The following is an 18,423-nucleotide window of genomic DNA, read 5'->3' on the forward strand; positions in this document are numbered from 1 at the left end:
GCCGCGTAAATCTGTCGCCGCTCCCTGCTGAGCCCCCAGCGTTGTCAGCGAGGTCTTCAGGCCGGCACACATTCTGTCGCTCGTTTCCAGAGCTACGTTCAACCGAGGTGTGACCTGCACGTCGGCTAAACATTGCGACGTGCTTTGAAAATTATTACATTTTAGGGAATCTGTTTAGAAGTTTTAAACAAACGTAACTTGTCTGACACAACATTACCACCAGTCTCGTGTTTCCTGAAATGTCGTAATATCGAAACTTCGGTTAATCGACCGAGTAAATAAAGTTTCGACATTGTAAATGTATCGCATGTTTTAAGTTTGATAACTTTTTCTTACATTCCGTACATCAACCAGTCGGTAATCACCGAGTGTTTCAAATTCACAAAATTATCGATGTATCGCCGCTCCCGATATTTCGAAATTTTTGCTACGTAAAACGGAATCAGATTTATTTGGAAAAAGTTACTAGGTCTGATGTACGCCCCAGATAGCTGAATGGTCAGCGTCACGGATGTCAATCCTCTAGGCCCGGGTTCGATTCCCGGCTGGGTGGGGGAATTTTCTCAGCCCAGCGACTGGGTGTTGTGCTGTCGTCACCGTCATCATCCTATCATCCTCATCGACTGCATTTCGCCGAAGTGGCGTCAAATTGAAAGCCCGGCACCCGGCGAACGGTCTGCCTGACGGGGGACCAAGCCATACGATTAAATTAAATAAACTAGGTGTAATACAGAACGTTTTTGCATGATAAGTCTATCATTTTTTATCATATACAGGTCTGTCCGAGAAGTTTAACTTACGAAACCTTTTTTATTGTTTCGAAGTTAAAAAAAAAGTCTTCCTTCTTACTCCTTTCTTCCCAAGCTAAAGTCTGTTTGTCGCGCGGGATTAGTCGAGCGGTCTAAGGCGCTGCAGTCATGGACTGTGCGGCTGGTCCCGGCGGAGGTTCGAGTCCTCCCTCGGGCATGGGTGTGTGTGTTTGTCCTTAGGATAATTTAGGTTAAGTAGTGTGTAAGCTTAGGGACTGATGACCTTAGCAATTAAGACCCATAAGATTTCACACACATTTTTTTAAAAGTCTGTTTACTTCAGTACGCCTCAGTCTACCAGCAGGTGATTTATTTTTTATCACTTTCACTATCTTCAGTTCATAGATCCTGCCGATGTGTTCTCTTCATTCATGGTTTCTCTTATGCACCTACTTATTAATGGAGTTCAGTTAACGTTTGCTTGTAATGGTTTCACTTTTATATCTCTCAGGGCCTCTCCTACAGTCATCCGCAGCTTTTTCATGTCCGAGGTTTCCATAACTCTTCTACTTTTTGATGTTTCAGGTCTTGTCTCAGCTTTCCATAACCGGTTTCAACACCGCCTTTGCACCTTTTCCCAGATGTTTTTTTCCAAATTATGTCACTTCAACACGTTGGCGCTTTGTGTTTGCCAGTTGCTCTATGACCCCATTTTCGACATCACCACTGCTGGACGACAACTGATATATAATTTTTCCATCTACCTTCATTTTGGATCTAATTGTTTACAAGGATATGGTCATACATTTGGTTTATTGAGAGGATACGGCTATACTGGTGCTTCTGGCTGTTATCGTCAAATCACAAAACAATGATTTTTTATTTCTTCGTGTGCCATTCTATTACCACTAACAGCCAGCATCTTCATTATCACATCACCCATGACTATAATAAGAAGAACGGGCTCAAACTGTCTCCTTGTCTCATACCACTGTTAACTGGTAAACAGCTAGTAACCTGTCATCAATCTTCGGGCAGGTGTAGTTGTTAGAAGAAATAAATTTAATTATTTTATTAACCTGGAAAGACAGCCGCTATTGCAGAGAAGATTTACTACACCTCTTAACTGAATCCTACCGAAAACCTTCTACAAGTCAATAAAACGAAGATAAGCTGGACTGTCGTATTCATAACTTCTCTACAACGTGTCTAAAGATGAATACTGCAGCCGTGCATGATAACAGGATCTACAACCATACTGCTCCTCTGCAAGGGTTTTAATATCCTCTTACTTTTCTTATCAGTTTTAAGAGGTGAAGTAAGTACGTCGATATCTCTGTAATAGGCCGGGTCTTTCTTACCTTCTTTCTCGTACATAAGAATAGTGATACTAGTTCTCCATACATTTCGAATTTTCTTACAGGTTTTACCATTGTTAACTAACTTTGTCAATTGTTCAGTTAGTAGATATTCTCCATACGTTAGTAACTCATTAGGTATCCTATATTCCCTCCGAGAGCTCCTGTCTTTTGGCAGACTTAGTTTCTTCTGTCTCTGCATGTGAAACAGTTAGGATTGTTGATCATTCATTTGCTTGTGCTTTTTTCCCGCAGTGACGCAGGCTCGGTATGGTTAATCGGATTTGGCGACGTTTGGTATCGTCACGTATCGGATTTGTCCGGTATACTTCCTGCTGACTTTCTGTTTCATTTCTGCAAGTGCTAGCGACCCAACAGTTGCAGTATCAAAATTGCGTGCAGAATTTAAAAGTTGCAGTTTCTGTTAAAAGCGCCGACCGCCGATTACGTCAGTATTCCAAAAATGTTCAAATGTGTGTGAAATCTTACGGGCCTTAACTGCTAAGGTCATCAGTCCCGCCGGCCGCGGTGGCCGAGCGTGTCTAGGCGCTTCAGTCGGATATCGCGCGACTGCTACTATCGCAGGTTCGAATCCTGCCTCGGGCACGGATGTGTGTGATGTCCATAGGTTGGCTAGGTTTAAGTAGTTCTAAGTTCTAGGGGACTGATGACCTCAAATGTTAAGTCCCATAGTGCTCAGAGCCATTTTTTTTTCATCAGTCCCTAAGCTTACACACTACTTAACCTAAATTATCCTAAGGACAAACACATACACTCATGCCCGAATGAGGACTCGAACCTCCGCCAGGACCAGCCACACAGTCCATGACTGCAGCGCCTTAGACGTCAATATTCCCCTCACACGAATAAGCCCTCACCAAAGACCGGTCTTGTCATTTAGGTTTCTGTTCATCGTTTTCAGAAACTGTGTTTGAAGAACGCTGATGTGAAAAAAATAGCAGAGTAGTTCCGTTAAAATTGTCTTTTAACGCGACTGGTGTGCTATTTCTTCACATCTGGAACCTTATTATTCCGTTCACACCGCCATCCCCCAGTCTAATTGGATTCCTTTGTGCCAACTACGCTTGCTTCACACAGTCAAAGAGAAGGATTGGACGTGACGAAAACTTAAAAAGTAGTAAGACTCCATCACACAGTGGAAGTAAAATTATGTCCCACTACAATTTCAAAATTGCGAAAACAGAAAAGAAAAATATAAATAAAAAAAAAAAATCGGCACTCGATATTGCCATTCTATGGCGATATACCGATATACGAGGAAAAGAAATACCTACGACACATAACGATACATTTTGATAAATACATCGGTTTACCGGTATTTCATAAATAGCCTAGAAACAGTTACACCACCATTTATTTGTATGCTGATCTCCATTGTCTAGCCATTGATATGTTTAATTATACTTCACTATTTAATACAGATATGAGGCACTAAAGAGTTCAACTAAATTAAAACTAGTGTTTAGAAATCAGCAAAAAATTATAAGTATCACTTGATACATTAGTTCAGTGATGTCTCAAAGGAATGCTGTTCAAAAGAGATAATGATTTCAACAGTAACAAAATGGCTCTGAACACTATTGGACTTAACATCTGAGGTCATCAGTCCCCTAGAACTTAGAACTACTTAAACCTAACTAACCTAAGGACGTCACACACATCCATGCCCGAGGCAGGATTCGAACCTGAGACCGTAGCAGTCGCGCGGTTCCGAACTACAGCGCCTAGAACCGCATGACCACCGCGGCCGGCCAACAGTAACAAAAAATTATCAGGTCTGTTCGAGAACCACTAACAGAGCAGCCGAACTAAACAGATAGAGTGGTGTGACTCGTTTTACACAAACAGAGCGAGTTAGGTGCTAGGTAGCTACAGACAGAAACAGCGTTCAACAACTGTACACTTTCAATACAATGAAGCGCCAGAGGAACTGGTACCGGCATGTCTATTGAAATACAGATATTTGTAGACAGGCACAATACAGCACAGCGGCCGGCAACGAATATATAAGACAAGAAGTGTATGACACAGCTGTTAGATTGATTACTGCTGCTGCAATGGCAGGTTATCAACATCTGAGTGAGTTTGAACGTGGTATTATAGTAGGCGCAAGAGCGATGGGGGACAGCATATCTGAGGTAGCGATGAAATGCTGGTTTTCCCGTACGACCATTTCACGAGTGTGCCGTGAATATCAGGAATCCGATAAAACATCAAATGTCCGACATCGATACGACCGGAAAAGGATCCTGCAAGATCTGGACCAACGACGACTGAAGGGAATCGTTCACAGAGGCAGAAATGCAACCCTTCTGCAGATTTCTGCGGATTTCAGTGATGGGCCATCGACAAGTGTCAGCGTACGAACCATTAAACAAAATGTCATCGATATGGGCTTTCGGAGCCGGAGACCAATTTGTGAACCCTCCATGACTGCACAACACAAAGCTTTACGGCTGGGCCCGTCAACACCGACATTGGACTGTTGATGTCTAAAAAGACGTTGCGTGGTGGGACGAGTCTCGTTTCAAATTGTATCGAGCGGACGGACGTGTATGGGTATGGAGACTACCATGCAAGCTGGTGGAGGCTCTGTAATGGTGTGGGGCTGTGAATTTGGAGTGATATGGGACCCCTGATAAGACAAGATACGACTCTGACAGGTGAGACGTACGTAAGCATAGTGTCTGATCAGCTGCTTCAGTTTGTGTCCATTCTGCATTCCGACGGACTTCGGCAGTTGCAGCAGGACAATGCGACACCCCACACTTCCAAGAACACTCTTCTGAGTTTAAAAACTTCCGCTGGCCACCAGACTGTTCCAGATACAAACATTATTGAGCATATCTGGGATGCCTTGCAACGTGCTGTTCAGAACAGATCTCCACCCCCTCGCACGCTTACGGATTTATGGATAGCCCTGCAGGATTCATGGTGTAAGCTCCCTCCAGCACTAGTTTAGACATTATTTGAGCCCATGCCACGTCTTGTTGCGGCACTTCTGTGTGCTCGCGGGGTCTCTACACGGTATTAGGCAGGTGTGCCAGTTTCTTCGGTTCTTCAGTATACATCAGGACTGAACCAGGATCTTTGGAGTTTAGATAGCGTGAAAGACACAAAGCTACAAACCTTAACACTTGCTGCTAAACTTAATAATTTTCAGTACATCTTTCAGCTTAGTGACACTAAGTAAGAAGTTAAGTAATTTCTTTTAAAATACTGAGGCTTTGCCAGTGTACATTTTGTATCCAAAAGAACATATTTTTTAAAGAACATAACTGATTTTAACTTCTTCTTTCTGAATATTTTCGTTGTATTACGTTGATATGTTGTTTGAGTTGCTATTAGATTTATATCAGAGAAATCAGGACAGCACAATTGTAACAACTGCCACAGAATACATATTTTTACCTGTAAAAAGAATTCCAAGTCTCTTACAAGAAATTGACTGTGTTCAGTATATTTTGAGAAAACTAAATGAAACTGGAAATAGCCAAGCAACATTCACGGACACACCTTTCCACCTTCTGCTCCCGACTCTGTATCTTATTCTACGTCCCAAAATTCACAGAAGTTCTTTGGCGTTCGTTACGCGACTAGCACTCTGAGGAGACCGAAAATTCCCCAGAAGAAAGGAAAATTCATTCAGGAGACAATCCCCTTGGTTGTGGCTAAGCCACTTCTTTTCAGTACCCTTTCCGCCGAGAATGCTAGCTGCGTGATGTATGCAGGAGAACTTCCGTGAAGTCTGGAAGAGAGGAGATGACGCACTGACGGAAGTAAAGCTGTAAGGGTGGCACGTGATTCGTGCTTGGTAACTGAGTCGGTGATTATGTTTCGAAACACTTTGAACATTTGACAGTCCCCGAGTTGTGTGCAGTAACATAACGACAATAGTGGGAAAACTGCATTACGACCAGCAGAACACAACGAGTTAACACCGAGGGAACAGTGTTTTCTGTAATTACGGCGGCTGTTCTAGCAGCTGTTGCATGTTTCCCAACAAAGTAAAGTCTCTTGCCTCACAGCCCTTTTCAGTACGTACTGAGCAAACTTTAGGACAAACTGTTACTGTCATATGGGCATTTGCTACGTTATGAATATGCAATGAGGTAGTTCCGGGGAAACCTATCTGCTATTTGTGCTGGAAACTTGCTTGAGAAACAGGGTATCGTGACAACATCTGGAACAATGGAATTCGTATTTTACATCATGAATTGAAATAGGTAATGGAATATTCGTTTAACAAAATTTACAGCCCGAGATGCTCCTCAGTGTTGTATTAATCTGTCTACTTATAAACGTGGCGTACAAACTTCTAAAACTGTTAGTACTACCAACGTTTATGTACAAAAATACGAAAACGTTTGTTAGAAGTCAATATTAGGTGCTAGATTATGTAGCATCCATAACTGTGTAGAATGTAATAAAAAATAGGTATTCACAATTTTTGTTAATATTTGTAGTTGGACTAATAATTTTAGTATGAGACTTTTGATTTTTCTGTTCTTTTTTTTTCGAAATCATTGCAGTATGAGTTTTAATAGAGAAGAATGGCTTCCAGCCTGGTTAAGAAAAACACGGTCTGTAGAATTCTTGATGCGAAAGGCTAAGTTTCGGTTTCTAATCTCTATATGGCACAGTTGTAATCTGTCACTAAGTTTCGAATGAGCGCAACCTCTACTGCAGAATGTACATTCAGTCTGGGAACAGCTACGGTTTCTTTGATTTCTGTGCGAAATTGCATAATTTTCTTTACGGCATCTTGATAATACGTTCATTAAGTCTTCCAATATTGATCGATCTGAAGGAGAACATAAATTGCCTTCTTGTCTTCCCCCGTCACCGCGGGCGCCGAGTGGAGCCCAGAGGCAGCTGCCTCGCGCCGCCTGCCGGCCCGGACGTTGGCCCCTGGCGAGATTTCGCCGCCGCCGCCCTCGCCCGCATGCTGATGCGTGCGTACGCACATGGTCGCACGCACTCGCGTAGCAGCCAGCGCAGGAAGTCACGCGTGTGCGCGCGCTCGCCCCCTCTCCCGATCACGCAGCTGTCAGCGCCAGGCCGCCGGCCAGAGGCTGCACGCGTGACCGCCGCTCCTGCGCGCCCCCTCATTCGTTATGCGTCCGTTGCAAGAAGTCCACGTGTCTACTCACACACTCAGCTATCACTCTACAGCTACAGAAATAGCCATCCGACGGCCGAATACATAGTCAAGACCTAAACTATCTGATGAAAGGCACTGAACGCCTACTAGTGGGCATTAATAAGGGGTGTGTCCATCTTTACTAGCTCAACCCTGAGGATGACACTTGCAGTAACACTGCTGAATTTCTGTGCAGGAATAAAAGCTGATTCTTCCTGAAGAGCCGAAACCAGAGGCCGCAGTGACGTTACACGCTTTGGTCTGAGCAGAAGTTGACGTTCTCACTCATCTCATGCTATTCCTTTGCATTCAGATCGTGGTTATGGGCAGTCCAGTCAGTTTCGGGAATCTTGTTGTTCACAGGCCATTGCCACACATCCGCTGTGTATTATCGTGCTGATACAGACAATCCTCGTCTCCTGTTCGCAGTACACAATGCCGTGTAACGTATTTGTATCCTTAATGTAGGTCAATTCTTGCATAGAAGAAGACAGCAACCAGCCACTATTAATACTGATATTTATTTAGGTAAATAGTGCCGTTACCGGTTTCGAATTGGCAAGTTCATCATGAGGCGGCTGTTCACATGATTTCCAAGATACACTTTACATTATCGTCCGTTTTCGATCTTTATTCCTCCTCTGCGGCGAAGTATTTTTGGTGTGTTGTTGCCCTACGGTAGAATTCAGTGTTAGAACGTCAAAAATGTTTCGCCACAGTGGAATAATAAAAATCGAAAACGGACGATAATGTAAAGTGTATCTTGGAAATCATGTGAACAGCCGACTGATGATGAACTTGCCAGTTCGAAGCCGGTATCGGCGCTATTTACCTAAATAAATAGCAGCATTAATAGTGGCTGGTTTCTGTCTTCTTCTATGCAAGAATTGACCTACATTAGTTGTACACAGCCACGGTCTCGCCGTGTCAGTTTTAGACAAAATAGCATTTGTATCCTTCCCTAGTTCAATATCGACAAATCCACTGCACTTCTCCGCAGTTCACGGCCGAAACCCCAGCTCCCACGTATTACCTCCAAATCCGCCAAAAGCTCCACATGGAGTTTGCTCGAAAAACTAAAAACTACCAATCCAAAGCTGGCAAAGCACTCTTGCGTCTATCGCATATCACTTGGAGTACTGTACAGCCTCCCACCATAAGGTGGGAAAAAACAGCTCCTCGAACTCTAACACATCTCGAGTCATCGAACAGGCATCCGCTGCTAAGTTTTCTGACGTTACGGTCTGCGTCCAAATAATAACACTGTTTTTTTTTTTTCACACGAGGGAAACAGCGTAGCTCTTGCATCTATGTGGCCTCAAAACAGCGCCACGGCGCTTCACCTTGGCCAGGAGTAATTTCCACTCTCTCAGTCCACCATAGCTCGGTGAATGCAGTCGTAAAAAGTTCTTCCATTGGCCTCGGGCTCGCTATGACGTGGCTTCATTGCGGCCTCTCCGCTTCTTGCGGCCAGTGACCCACCTTGGATTAGGCCGAGGCCTCTCCAGTGGCTCCCACTGTGCGAAAGTGCCCGGCCGGCTCTTCCTTTGCTCTCGCAATACCTGCGAATTGCCACAGTCTCCGAACATTACATTTCGGAAGCCGTTAGGGAATTCAGTCTTCCGAGATCCACATTGTCAAGAGCATGCCGAGAATACATTTCAGGAGTTGCCTCTCACCACAGACAACGCAGTGGTCTACGGCCTTCACTTGAAACGACCGAAAGCAACGTGTTTGCCTCCAGTTGTCAGTGCTAACAGACAAGCAACACTAACCTCAGAAATCAAAGTGGGGCGTATGAGGCACGTATCCGTTAGGACTGTGCGTCGAAACCCGGCGTTAATGGACAGCAGACGACCGATGCGAGTGGCCTTGCTAACAGCACGACTTGGCCCGAGGCACCTCCCCTGGGCTCATGACCACATCGCTTGGACGTAGGACGACTGGGAAACCGTGGCCTTATTAGATGAATCCCGATTTCAGTTGGTAATAGCTGACGGTAGGTTTCGAGTATGTCGTACGCTCCCCAAAGCCATGGAACCAGGTTGGTCAACAAGGCACTGTGCAACTGGTGGTGTGTCCGTAACGGTGTCGGCAGTCTTCCATAATATGAAAATATTTATTTTCGGCTGTTATAAGACCATCTGCAGCTATTCATTGACATCATGCCCCCATACAACGATGGAATGTCAGCGGGCCACAGTTGTTCGCTGTTAGTATGAGGAACATTCTGGACGATTTGGTCTGCCAGATCGCGCGACATGAATTCCATCGAACATTTATCGGACATAATTCAGGGATAATGGAGGGGTCAGTTCGCGCAAAAAACCGCACGCCACGTCGAGCGGCTGCATGAGCCCGGCAAAAGAAGGTCCAACCCGATGTTAGGAGGCCTCCCGTCACTTCCTTCACCTCAGTGTATTTGTTTCAAAGAGTCCAAAAACAGGCTGCCAGATTCATTAGGCAAACCAAGGATAAGTGCATCAAGAAGCAACTGGACGCCATACAGGAAAACTTCCGCATCCACAACACGAGAGATTGTACGGGACGGTTCTCGGGTACACACCTCGAAACTTACGCTTCAAGAAACGAGATGAAAGACTCGCATTAACTAATCAAGATAATTGTCAGAAACTGGTGTGTTATTTCTCCGATTTCCTTAAATGCACTGAATCTGAAACAAGATTAAGAACACAGGACTGCACCTCCACTCACACAGAATCAAGTGGTTCAAATGGCTCTGAGCACTATGGAACTTCACATCTGAGGTCATCAGTCCCCTAGAACTTAGAACTACTTAAACCTAACTAACCTAAGGACATCACACACATCCATGCCCGAGGCAGGATTCGAACCTGCGGCCGTAGCAGTCACGAGGTTCCGGACTGAAGCGCCTAGAACCGCTCGGCCACCGGGGCCGGCCACACATAATCACTCCCACCAACATGGGAAGACAACCAGAAGCGTATAGGCCTACTTAAAAAAAATACAGGACATCTGTTGAAAACTGCTTCATTGCAGAATTCCTGAAGAACCTCGGACCAAGTCTTTGTAGGAACTTAAACAAGTAATCACAACCCAATGACAAACAGAATGACTTCCTGAGAACTGGAAATGTTCTCTTATCTATCCACTGCGCAAAAGCCAAATGTCCTTTCTAAATGTCACCTGCAAAATTTTCTCAGTGTGTCTACCCCAGAGAATACATGAAGAGTTAGAACACAACATTGGTGAATACCAGGTAAGCTTCCACCGCGGAAAACAACTGAAAAATAGAAGGCTATCAGGAATACTCGAATCATCTGCATTTTAGTAGATTTTTAAGGAAGCGTACGATTCTGTTAACCGGCAAATCTAGTTCAGCATGTTAGAAGAGCTGGGAGTCGACGGAAAAACGCTACGGCTAATCAGACAGACACTGACTGACGCTACGTCGAAAATGAAATTCATGGGTGTAATCTCTGGTCCCTTCATAATCAAAAATGGAGTATCTAGGTGAAACCCTCGGCCTACAGATGGAAAAAATGTCTTACAGAAGACCTGATTAGAAAAAATGAAGAGAGCTTATGGCAAACCACAGGACATCTATAATAGTAGAGGTATGTCCATTGAAACAAAGAACAGACACTACATCACCGTAATCAAGCCTGAAACACTGTATGCAAGCAAGAGACTAACACTCCACACGAAAAGCTGCATTGAAACCATACTGAAGGAAGAACGCAAAATCAAGAGAAAAATTCTCGGCCCAAAGCTGGTGGAAGAGGGATGCATATTGTTGTTGTTGTGGTCTTCAGTCCAGAGACTGGTTTGATGTAGCTCTCCATGCTACTCTATCCTGTGCAAGCTTCTTCATCTCCCAGTACCTAATGCAACCTACATCCTTCTGACTCTGTTTAATGTATTCATCTCTTGGTCTCCCTCTGCGATTTTTACCCTTCGCACTGCCCACCATTACTAAGTTTGTGATCCCTTGATGCCTCAGAATATGTCATACCAACCGATCCCTTCTTCTAGTCCTCCCTAGCCTAAATTAGTTTAAGTTAAAGTATTGGTTAAGCTTAGGACCGATGACCACAGCAGTTTGGTCCCATAAGATCTTACTAAACCACAGAGAAAATGTCAAACCTAGCACATGTCAGAAACAGGAGGTTAAAGTCCTACAGGCACATCAACAGGCTACCACCAACAAGACTTACCAACAGAATTCTGACATACATACGAAGGGTCAAGTCAACAATAGTATGAACCGCGCAAGTCAAACTTGACTTAGAAAAAGCATAGATAAAGCAAGTAGACACTGAAGTCACATACATATACAGAGGAGACCAGATACACAAGTGTGATGTTAAGACAGAGACTGGAGTCCCAAAGAAAATGGAAACAAAGTAGATTGAAGACAGAAGGAGAGTCAATGTGGAAAAAATGAGAGAAAAGTGGTAGATCAGAAAGAATGCTCAGATGTGGCAGGATGCTTCGCGTGGTCATAGAGGGTCCAGACACCCTGCTGGTGTAAGAGTACCAGTCGTCACAGACACGTCACCATGACAAATATGACCACGACGCGCCACCCATAAAACACTGCAAGACTTAAATAACTAAATGTCGCCATTTCCTAATTTTTGTGTTTCCATGGCATTTGAGTGTGCAGACCAAGGTACTTTCTTAGGAAGTAGGGTTTTTGCACTTAACTTGGGATCCACTTAGCAACTAATAAATACACGAAACCCTCCGTTGCCAAATTTACCTTTATTGTAATTTTAATTAACGTGGAAGCCATAAAAACACCAAACATGGAGGCAAAATGTACGCATCTAAAGGCTACTTAAAAAAGGAATAAAATCACTTAAATTTGTTTCCACGAGAGGAGAATACGACGTCCCAATTCGGATCTCGCTAACACTTTCACTTTACTGACATTAAATATAACAAGATAAATAATCATACATGTGGCGAGAACAAATGAATAACACTGTCAATCTTTACAGATGGGAATACGACTATATCACGAAGGTTCGCGCCCTGGGCAGGAAGATACTTCAACATATAAGATGATTACAGAAAGCCCTAATTCCACTCGACAAACGTAGTAACGATATAGGCGAGACAATGTACTGAAGGAGGATAGCCGGATGTGCCGTAGTAAAAAGTAAAGGGCCACTATCAACCCCGTCAGGAAGCGACCCCCGTGAACACGTCAGTTTCAGCTACTTGCAACATACAGAGAGTCGTTTGCAGCTTCTTAAGAAAACCATTAACATGCGAAAGCACAACGCGTAACTCACTAATAAAATATAAACAGCTACTTCACGAATTAGCTCATCTTTAGACAAAGGAAACAGCAGAATATTAATAACACGTAAAATACGTCTAACCTATAACAAACTAAGGTACCACGTAATAGAATATCGTCTTGAGCTCATAGAATACTCAGTTTGACTTTCCTGTTTATAGGTCTTACAACTCAACTATGTCAGCTGAAGCAAACCCGCGAATACAAAACTCGAAGTATGAGAGGAATAATGATTGCAGCCACTGACAATGCTAGGCTGCCATACAGAGGAGACGATAGTAATTTACAGCTGCACACAACCGACCTTATATCTCCAATTTAGTATAATCAGAATAAACAATTTTGTGTATAATAATTACCTGCAGTATCATGACAACCTCCGAATGACACTTATTACCCAAGGTAGGTTCTGGTATCGAAAGGCACCTTTAGTAATACAGAGTTCGAGTGTATTCACTTATTGGAAGGGTTTCAACTTTGCACCCCTTTCCACACAGCTCTCTGCTTACACACTTCTATAACTTCTGAAACTAAAGAAGGGCATATAAATGCACATATAACTGACACAGATTTAAGCAGGATAAAACAGTACCTTAGTATGACGCAAATGGCTTCATTTGGGATATCTTCACCATTCAGTAATTCCGAAATATATTCAACAATGCGTGAGAGCAAGACGTCGCCGTGGTATCAGCTATTTACTTCACATAATTTCCTGCACAGACACAAGGCAGACGAAGCGTTTTCACATGCAAAAGCGGCGAGCATCACACATTTCCTCCGTCACCCCATAGACACATCTCAATTTCAGTGGCCAGTAACAAGAACGTATACATGCCCTCGCAGCAGAAAAACCCCAAAAGACAACAATGCACCACCATGATACCAAACCCGAGGTCCCATCAAGTCACTGCCGGAATCTCTCGCTGACCCTGCCCATAGCGTACAGGCGTCGTACCACAGGCCTCACGCTAAACGTCAACAAGCCACCTCCGACCCTGCGAATATCCACCCCGCTGTCTCTTTTCTCTCTCCGTTCACCACCCGACCACCGTCCTGAATCGCGGAAGGCAAAGACGGTGACCCTGTAGTCGATGGCAGCGATGCCACTCTAAGTGCGAGAACACTGGCGGCAGCCGCGCCTCGGCTCACTTAGTGTTTATGGATTGATGGCTTTGCTCACATCTGGTTTGCATCATTCACAGCAAAGAAAATACAGAAAGTTGTGCTGAATAATTCGGACAATGTTGGAAAGTTAAAGAACTTTAGTAACTGGGGAGAAATCGTAAAGGGAGTCCGCCAGGGCTAAATTTGGGGTCCACTCATGTTCCTTATGTTTGTAAATACTCTTACAGTTAACATTCATGAAGCAAAATTGATACCTTTTGTAGTCTGTATTAATCTTCTAATAAATACCATTAGAGAGAAAGCAACAGAAGAGATTGTTAATGACCTTTTCGAAGAGCCGGCCGAGGTGGCCAAGCGGTTCTAGGCGCTACAGTCTGGATCCACGGGACCGCTACGGTCGCAGGTTCGAATCCTGCCGCGGGCATGGATGTGTGTGATGTCTTTAGGTTAGCTAGGTTTAAGTAGTTCTCAGTTCTAGGGGACTGATGACCACAGCTGTTAAGTCCCATAGTGCTCAGAGCCATTTGAACCATTTTTTTACGAAGAATTCTCATTCTCTAAAAACGAACTGTCCCTAAACTTTGAGAAATTATTGAGTTGTATTGAGAAATCAGAATTATTGAGTTATGTTCAACAAATGGAATCAGTAAATAGTACAGACTGCTCCAAAATGTTGGGTATAGCCTGTATACAGAAGAAACCTTGAACTGGAGGAACCATACTACTGAGCTTCCAAAACAATAAAGTTTCTTGTGATTGCCAGTATTGCATTTACCAGTCAGTAATGTTTATGGAATAATTTTCTGGGGTAACTCATCGCTTAGAATAGAAAATATTAACGGCACAAAAGGAAGATGTAAGCATAGGCGCTAATCATCGGCAGTCGTCGACTCTTCAAGATGTTCGGTACTTTAACTGCATCACAATACATCTAATCGCGTATGAATTTCGTTATAAATAACCTGTCACAATTGGAGAAACACTGGACGATGTACACATATAACTCAGTTACCCTTTATTAAAGCTGGCAGTGGCTCAGAAATGAGCTCAATATGAAACAAGAAATTTTTTTTACCATTTCCCCAATACCACAGAATATCTGACAGGTACCATACCATGTTTTAAATCTAACGTGAAGTCATTTGTCTTCGTCAGTTCCTTCTGTTCCGTGGTGGAGTGTCTATTTTAAAATTCGTAACGTGAAGAAAAAAAGTAATTTTTAAGTATTGTGGCATGAGTAGGACTATAAAATTATATCGTTTTTAATGTTAATATCAGTAATATGTAGTATATACTTGTAAAGTGACTTGTTAAAATGACCTTACAGAGCATGTAACAAACTCAGTGAGTGCCACCTGGTCGCGCTGAAGGCACAAGAGGCGAAAAGGGAAGCGTACGAGGTGAGCATGATGGAGGGGTAGTCAGTGTAGCCATGAAACGGGCCAATATCCACTGACATAAGCTCATAAGCTTCTCTGAGACAGCGTAGACAGTTACGGCCCAACGCCTAGAAAGCAGCATCCCGCTAACGGCGAAGATGTTCAGCTTCTCGTGTGCTACTGTACTTAGCAATTATAGAATGTGATCGAAGGACAGTAACACCTTCAGTAGGAAACAAGACCGTAAATATTCACGCCTCGTCATAAAACGCAATGGTCGGAGGCTCGCCCGCTTGTAAAAACGAGATAGGCGACGATCTGTGGTAGATGTGGAGACCGAGCACTAATCTGGTGCAGGCAGAGGTGTTTCAGACAACATTGTTCCACACACATTGTTGCGGATAGTGATCCACAGCAGTCGATCCCTGACTTTCCTCGTGTTGACCTGACTGCATCGTCAGTAACGGCCGCAGTGGGCATGGAACGGAGTTAGGACCGTGGCTCAACGGACACGTGTTGCCTGGTGTGCTTTATCACGTTTTCTGTTACAGCAGGTCAATGGTTGCATCTGGATTCACCTTCATTGAGGCGAACGACTCGTCAAAACATGCACCGTGCCGCAGTCACAGGCTGGTGGGGGAGTATCATGCAATGAGTGACTTCGCCTGGGCTTCCGTGGGACCTGTGTTAGTATTCAAAGACACCACACTGTGAACTACGTGTCGCAGGGTGATAATCGTGCTACAGTGGTTTGATAGTCAATTCACACTGACGTCTTTGCAACCAAATTCACCTGACGTGAAAGAAAGCTGAAAAGCAGCAAGCCATTTGCCTCGTCTATTTTTATTCAACATGGTAATGAATCCAACTAGAGGATAACGAGGGGGCAGTATCTAACAATAATAGACTCTGTATGTTCAGAGACGATTACGGGACCTCGGTTGTTGGGTGTATAGAATGTCAAATCAAACACCTTCCAGTCGTCTAATTTCCAAACTGTGATTCTATTGGGCTACCAATTTCGTCGATACATTACACCATCTTCAGGCCCCCTGACCAAGGTGTAAGAAGATTCCAATCTCGTCTCCTGTCAAAACAGGTGCCAGCAAAGACTAGTATCTGTAGATTTCTGCTTGGTACAGCGATCACCTCAAACATCATCTGCCGACTCTTCAGTGAAGTGATCGCTGTATCAAGCAGAAATCTACAGATAGCAGTATTTGAATGCTGGCCTCTATTTTGACGGGAACCAAGGTTGGCATGCCTACAAGTCGGTCAAGGGGCCTGAAGATAGAGCAATATATCGCCGAAACTGGTATCCCAGTAAAATGTGTTTGATTGGACATCCTAACGATAATAACTTTGAAGAGTAAATATGACTGCAAATGGCTATATGTGCTAACTTCTTCGTGACTCCTTGTCTTACTTTTAACATGGCAGTGGGTCTACTCTTTGTTTTTCTGAGAGAGCATCGGAACCACACGCACGGTGGACTCTGGACAAGCAATTCAGGGTCCATCAGAAAACAAAGTGGGCCTTCGTATGTAGCTGGGACACAGGCATTCATGAGAACAGAGCTGGACCATGGTTCAGGTAGAGAGAGAAGTGTTGTCCGCATGAAAATTGCATCACTGGTTGGCTCCCTGGGAGATCGCACCCATTGTTCTGCTTTATGGCAAATTTCTACTCTGGACAACTGAGCAGAGAGATTTGAGATGAGAAAAAGAACTTGTATCAGTAGGAAGTCAGTGCACTGCCTATGCTAAGAATATACCTTCAGCAGACATTAATCTCCAGAGTTCCAAAAAACATGAAGGTGATAAAGAATTAGTGACTAGCCTTCGTCACAGTTCTTTAATTTTCCCATGGCTTGGGAAGCGAGACTAGCCTCTGGAAGAGAAAACTGCTATTGGTAAAGTTCGTGTGACGTCATGGGTCGGATCACATAGAGGGAAGTCTTTTAGTAAAGAGGAGAGGAGAGAGAGGTCATTGCAGCTTTTTTAACGTCACGCACTTTCTTGACTGGATATTTTGCTGAAGAAGCAATTATGCCACTGGCAGGCAGAGACTACATGTAAAACAATTGCTGGTCATGTTTTCTCGACGGAAAGCAAAGAGCAGGCCGTTCGATTCAGAGAGATAAGAAAGGGCTTCGACACGGGTCATGGTGCTGACCACACGTTGGCAGGCTGCGGTCTCCAATGGAGCAGCCGATTGGGTGTCCTAATTCGAGTCGGCAGAAGTGCGGTCCTACTGTCTTGCTTTAGAGAGACAGAGATGGAGGCAACACTCTGCTCACTTTGTGCCGATAACTCGTGGTAAGCAGTAATAGCAGCAATAGCAGGTTAGGACCATCCCTAATCACAATTCACTCTGAGCATTGCAATTAACATTTGGTGTCACACACCTCGCAGAATCAATCAAGGACTTGTCGAATACCTGCCGTGCGGAATAGTTTCTTTACTGCCTTTCATATGTGATCCAATAAGATGTTAAGCAGATGGTCGTCATATTTTGTCTCATCGGTTTAACTACAACTTAGCATCTTTCAGCCCTTTCCAGTGAACAAGAGTCCAGATCCCAGGTCTTCGTCACTCGGTGGTCTATGAAGATACAAATTCAATTCACAATAGTTTTGTAAATAATCTTTGTATCTTTGGTACCCACTACTCGGTATGTTCCACACTCCTAGAGTATACTGTTTCATAAATTTACTTGGGTACTATTTGAACCAATATTTATCTGGGAACTTACTATTGAATTCGTCGTATGAGGGGCAGGGTTCTCATGCTCTCACTCCTCCAGATAGAGCATGCTTCCATCCTACTGGTGACACTTGCTACCTTTGTCCTGTCTTCCTAGTACTCTGGTAATGCTCCGCTAACTATTTTACAAAAGCTTTTTGGTGTAATTTCCGTCTTGCAGAGAAATTATGTAAAGTTCACACTTGCAAACAGTGGCCTTCATTGCCAAATTTTTCAACTAATTTCACTTACGGCAATGAAACTTTTTAGTTTTCTGTCTAATTTCTTCTCTACTCTCTCAGCAAAGACATCAGTGACTCTGGCAGTAAAATTATTGGCTTCCTGGTAATACTAGCCAATTTACCACACACCTCTTTTGTGTCACTTGATACAAAATTAGGACGTATCCATTCTACTATGTTGTATTATTCAGTTTAGGTGTTCTTGCATCTTGTCCCTCAGTCTCTTTACCAAAATTCTGAGCCGGCCGAAATGGCCGTGCGGTTAAAGGCGCTGCAGTCTGGAACCGCAAGACCGCTACGGTCGCAGGTTCGAATCCTGCCCCGGGCATGGATGTTTGTGATGTCCTTAGGTTAGTTAGGTTTAAC

Source organism: Schistocerca piceifrons, chromosome 3, assembly GCF_021461385.2.
Source record: "Schistocerca piceifrons isolate TAMUIC-IGC-003096 chromosome 3, iqSchPice1.1, whole genome shotgun sequence".
Lineage (NCBI taxonomy): Eukaryota > Metazoa > Arthropoda > Insecta > Orthoptera > Acrididae > Schistocerca > Schistocerca piceifrons.